A 6000-nucleotide genomic window follows, 5' to 3' on the forward strand; every position below is an offset into this window, starting at 1 on the left:
ATCAATTCGTTCTTATAACTAAGCTAGGAAATAAAGTTTTGGGCATACCCAAATTATTAAACATTTCTACCGTTCTTATTCATCTAATCATCCATTGATTAAATATTTATACATGCATCACCGTATTCGCTTATCTCATGTATACAATTTAGCCCAACAACATAATTTATACGTGCCAAACTATAAAACTAGTACACCAATCCTTTCATAAGAGTGCTCGTCAATGAACACACCTACACATGCATTACCTATTTCCGTTATATCATGCATAAAAAAACCAAGTATAATGATATAGTTTTCCCACAATCATGCAATAAAACTAGCATGTTAAATTCATTCATATATAATCGTCCACCGACTAATACATTTTACGCATGCATCACCAAATATCTTATATCCTACAAAAAACCTAGTTAAACACGGTCTCATGTATTTTCAAGTTCACATACTATTAAACAAAACGTCCTCATTGTTCACCATAATGTCAACCTTAGTCCAAATCATGGATGTCTAGGCAAATCAACACTAAATTCCTCAGCAACTAAGCGATTCAACTTGCACCTAAAACATTTAAAACATCAACATGACCACTACGGGCCATACATACATACGCATCACACATACATAACATATATGTTACTCAATCATACAAAACAACATGTCATTCCATCATCAAATCTCTCACCATAGTAATAGCCCTAGAGTTTATGACCCGGAAATTAACTTCACAATTGTTCTCATGTTAGCCACACTAGTAGTTGGTACTTTCATGCCAACACACTACACATATTTAATGTCTTTCCATTAAGGCTAACGTATAAATGTCCCCAAGTAACTGTCATATATCATGCTATCATACCAACATATCATGAATGTCTCATATCACTACACTAAAGACAATATACCAAGGTTCTCATGTCAAGTTCACAACAATTGTCCACTATCAAATCAAGTACTTATATTTACCACATGATACAATCTGAGTAACTAACACGAATGGTTCAAAGTATAATCCGAATTCGACATGTTTTCTAGTTATTGATCGGGTTTGTATACAGGGTGTACCAGCGGCTATCCCTCCACCCAATCAACTTCCATAAAGCATGTCGGTTCCTTATTATACCCTAAACCAAGCGCGTGCAATCCATGATGTCATTAACTTGTTATAATACCGGGTGACCATAAAATAGTTGATCAGGCTCTTTTAGGGTTGCCACAATATTATACTAAGTTAATGTCATAACTTCACTTTTCCCTAAATCATCAAACTATTACCAAGCCATGACAAAAAATACTCTCAACCACAATCAAGCTCAAATCAATATACACATTAATCACATTGTGCTCATCATACATTCATCACATTGTACTTGTCAAAAAATCACACATTGTTCATCTAGTACGCATCACAAAACAACACATTGTCCAATCGTACTCATGTTGTCACATAAATGGTCTCGTCTACGAACTCACAATGCAAACCTTTCAGGGTTCATATAATTCAAGTTGTACACAAGATTCCTAACCATGCATGCTATATGAAGAGTTTTAACTTAAGCCGTAGTCTAGGTCAAACCGCCTAATTCTCTACAATTTGCATGAACTACCATTCTGTAACACCCCGAACTAGGCTCGAAATATTACCGAAAAGATATAGCGTATGCATGGAATTATCATAGAATAAATCTAAATGAAGAAAAGGGATCCGGTGAATCCAACCTCAATATAAAGTACAAAATGCGCAATCAAAAGATGGCTATCGATCCTAAGCATAAAGTAAAGCAATGGGCGCATGAATCCTTGAGCCACAAAATTCGAAGCCCGAGTCCAACGTAAGTATCTAGCAATAACAAGTAGCCATCAAGTCTCCAACTTCACACGAATACCTGAAGAGTGCACTAAACAAAGTCAACACTAGGTTGGTGAATTTGTAGTAATGGTTCAGACGTAACCATCGACAAATATCACGATAAGTAAGGTAAGTAAAGGCTTACAAGTAGCCTTTACAAGGCTCAACATCAACCAAGATAGGTAACTGAAAGTAAACCTCATCATATAACAAGCCAATAATGTATCAACAAGAATGAGTGATGTGTGTCACACTTATGCATGAGTAATATCAACGTCAAAGAGTATGCATAGCAATAAGGAATGCATAAAGTATGTATGTATGGGACATGATCAAGGAATGCATTAGTGTATATTGTGTGTCTCTGATACATCATCAAAATGTACAAGTCCCCCGGGGAGCGAACAACCTCGCACACGTTTCCCATACAAAGGGGTGCGTACGTTCTCGCTCACGTTTCCCATTAGCTTGGGGGCACTTGCGTCTCATCAATAACCATATTAATACGTATGCGTGTTTACGTTCCCCGGGAGAGAACGGCCTCGCACACGTTTCCCATACAAGAGGGTGCGAACGTTCCCGCTCACTTTTCCCATTAGCGTGGGGATACGTACATCTCGTCCATAACCAACAATGCGTGTTACCTCAATCACAAATCCATCAATCATCAACCAACCAAAGCTATACGTACATACACTTAGGAGGATTCTACTTTCAACGAGTTCTCGATGCTTATATATAGGGTCACCCGCAGCCTTCCCACCACATGTCAAACCTTTTGAAGGTATAACCGACTTCCATGTATGTACATCTATCCTAAATAATCACAATATCACAATCATATGCGTAATCAACCAAACGTGTCAATCAATCCATTATTCAATCAATCAAGACCATCCATCAATCAAACAATCAATTAAGAATATCCATCAATCAAACAATCAATCAAAGCTATCCATCAATCAAACAATCAATCAAAACTATCCATCATTTAATCAAACAATAAGTCGTCAATCAAATTAACGAAACAATCAAACAAGCATGTATGTGTATACTTTTCAGCCCGAATCTCAATTGAGTAGGGAGCTATGAAACTCACCTTGATTCGGCAACAACAAGGTAATATCAAGCTACGAATGTCCAATGATCGTCTAATGTCCACAACCTAGCAATATATGTCACAATATAAGCCATGGTCAATACTAGTTATACTATACCACGATTTCCTCAAAAATGTTTTGGAAATGATTTGAGAATGTTTCAACGACCAATAAAGAGTTATGGTTAAACACGGTTCAATGACTTAATATGATTTGAAAATCAAAGTGTTTAAAAATGTGTTTAATCAATTTTGTTGACCTTAAAATGATGATATAAGACTAATAAACAAGTTTTGGATCACATAACGTCAACCGATAACCAAACGAAAATGCTAAGGGAGGACAAAGGATTTACGGACGATGTAGCGGATGATCCGGCGGATGGTCTGATTAACACGGATCATCCGTCAGTTCATCAAGAGCGTCTGCAGATTTCAAAGAATAAGAAAAACGGGTTTTGACCTAAAAATCGACAACCTTAGAAGCCAAATCCGGTTACCAAACTCTAACACAACCAAATTCAAGTATATTCACCCCATAAAACCATACCAATTCACAAACCCACTTCCGATTTATCAAGCCTTGATTTGAAATCCGTTTTTGACCAAAAACAACCATTTTACACTCGATTCGACCACAAATCGTTTAGATGTATAACAAGGAAGTATTCTACAATGTAAGAGGAACATTTTGAGCTAAGAAACACTTACCAATTCGACCGGAAGCTCAAATTCAGTTTTTGAAGCCTTAAAGTGGATGAACACTTGATTTAACCCAAATTACTTGAAGTTTGAAGATAAGGAAATGATATATAATAATTTTCTAACACTTTGATGTATACTAGAGCCTTAGATCAAAAATTTATAGAAGAAAAGATTAGTGTGTTCTTGAGATTGAGAGAAAAAGGAGAGTGTGTGTGTGTGTGTAAGAGAAAGAGATAAGAGAGAAATGAGAGGTGGGGAAGGGTTTTGTTCCCCTCTTGCACTCTCGCAACTAGTTCCGGTTTCTCCTGATATTTGATTCGTTTAGTTAAGACTTTTATCTCGAGTATTGTTCAAATATTTCATTGACACAATATTACATATTTTTAAATTACTCTCCTAATGACTATTCACATGCCTACCTTTTCATTGCAAGAGTTTATTTACTTAAATTTGATTAATTTTTATTTTATAAGTTTGCTAGCGTTGACCGGTCAAAATGGCGGGTGTTACATAATGTCTCATACGCAATGTCTCATACAATCAGGTATTCTGTGTTCAGACTCGATCTTCTGGCACTGCACTCTGATCTTCAAATTGCAAAATCTCTGTATCTTAACTAACCCAACACATCTCATTGTAGTTCTCCCCTTCAACGGTAACCACCTCCAAATTAAGCATTGCAATCTTCCACCCTTGGATCATTGCCCGAGAAATTAATCACGTCTTGCTTTACCGACATATGATAGAGAAGTTGAATTTCCAACAATCAACATCAAATCAATCAGCTCCCACAAAGATAAGAAACTCTACAGTTCAAATCACAAAAATGTAGTACCATAAACCCTGTCTCAACTAGCAGTGTATCACTTTGTCTCGTACTTTCACAACTCTACCAATCACCCGAAGTCTTTCCTATCAGGTCTCCCAATCTATTATACAAACTGCCAAACTATATAAAGATCTTAATCTCGCAACTGATCCAGAGAAATTGACTAATTATCATCTCTACATATTTGGAATATAAATAGGTTCAATCTTCAAATACTCAACAACAAGTAGCTAGCTTCATTGCTCTAACACTTTGACAAAAGTTTCCACAACCGCTATATACTGAAGATCATCTTATTGAATGGTGTAAATCATAACTAAAAACACTATGATCTTCATTACTCGAGAATTCTGAATGTATAAACACTGTCAACTGTTAATCTCAACTAAGCAGAATAACACTTTGATCACCAACTAATCTCGAGTATTTCAGAGTTTTGCTCAGAAATATAACATAAACATAAGTTTTATCCTCCTTTTCTCTGCAAAAACTCTGAAAAATAGCCCACAATTGCATGTCTTTGGTTTCAGTTATCTCTCATTCTTTACTTATCTTCTCAAATAAACATATCCATAAATAAGTCCTATCTCATTAATAAGTTCATATAAACTTATAATGACTTAGGTTAGATTCGTTCATGCATGATAACTCGTTCAGCAGCTTGAAATCCATGTTAAAATCCGTGTCCCATGTCAAAATGCTTCAAACGTGGCCAACAGTGACCAATTAATGAACTGCAAATAGTTGCATCAACTGCGTATAGAACTTAATTTATCATCTTGTACGTTTTTTTATCTTTATCTTCATCATTAATTAATGTCGTATACAACCTTTTATATATATATCATCACATAGAATTAATGTCTTATACGTAATATCTCATAGAGCTAATATCTTATATAGGCACATAGAACATACGACACATTAATTGTATGCGACTCAGTCAAGAATTTAATCACGTATACATGCATAGGCTGTCAAGAAACAACCACACATAGATCTGTTTAAGATCATATACGTGGTAAGCAGGTTGTATACGTGAATATCTATACCTATCTTTACCATCGTGTGTCATCTTCATCTTCTTCAATCAATTCATGCGGCCTTCTAAAAACCCTAATTTAGTTCGTTCCAACCAATCTGATTGAGACTTTGAATCTAGGTAACCTCATATTAACGAAAATCATAGATCACATATTTCGACAATTGCTTGTAACACAAAAGCCCTAATCTGATCAAACAACAGATCCATAATTTCGCAATATTCAGATCTCGAACATGGAGAGTTATATCTCATCCTTGCTCTGGTACCACTGTAAACCCTTGAACATCGAGATCTGTACGAATCCAGGTGTGCGGAATCCACCTGAATCCGTTCTTGAGGCTTTAACATTCACACACATATATATGATAAGAATGAAGATAAATACAAATGCAAACTCATATATTATCATTAATCATAAGATTACAAGCACCAAATGAGTATACATCATGGTGGAACGGGGCATAGATCTCTAC

Source organism: Erigeron canadensis, chromosome 6 (assembly GCF_010389155.1).
Source record: "Erigeron canadensis isolate Cc75 chromosome 6, C_canadensis_v1, whole genome shotgun sequence".
Classification (NCBI taxonomy): Eukaryota; Viridiplantae; Streptophyta; class Magnoliopsida; order Asterales; family Asteraceae; genus Erigeron; species Erigeron canadensis.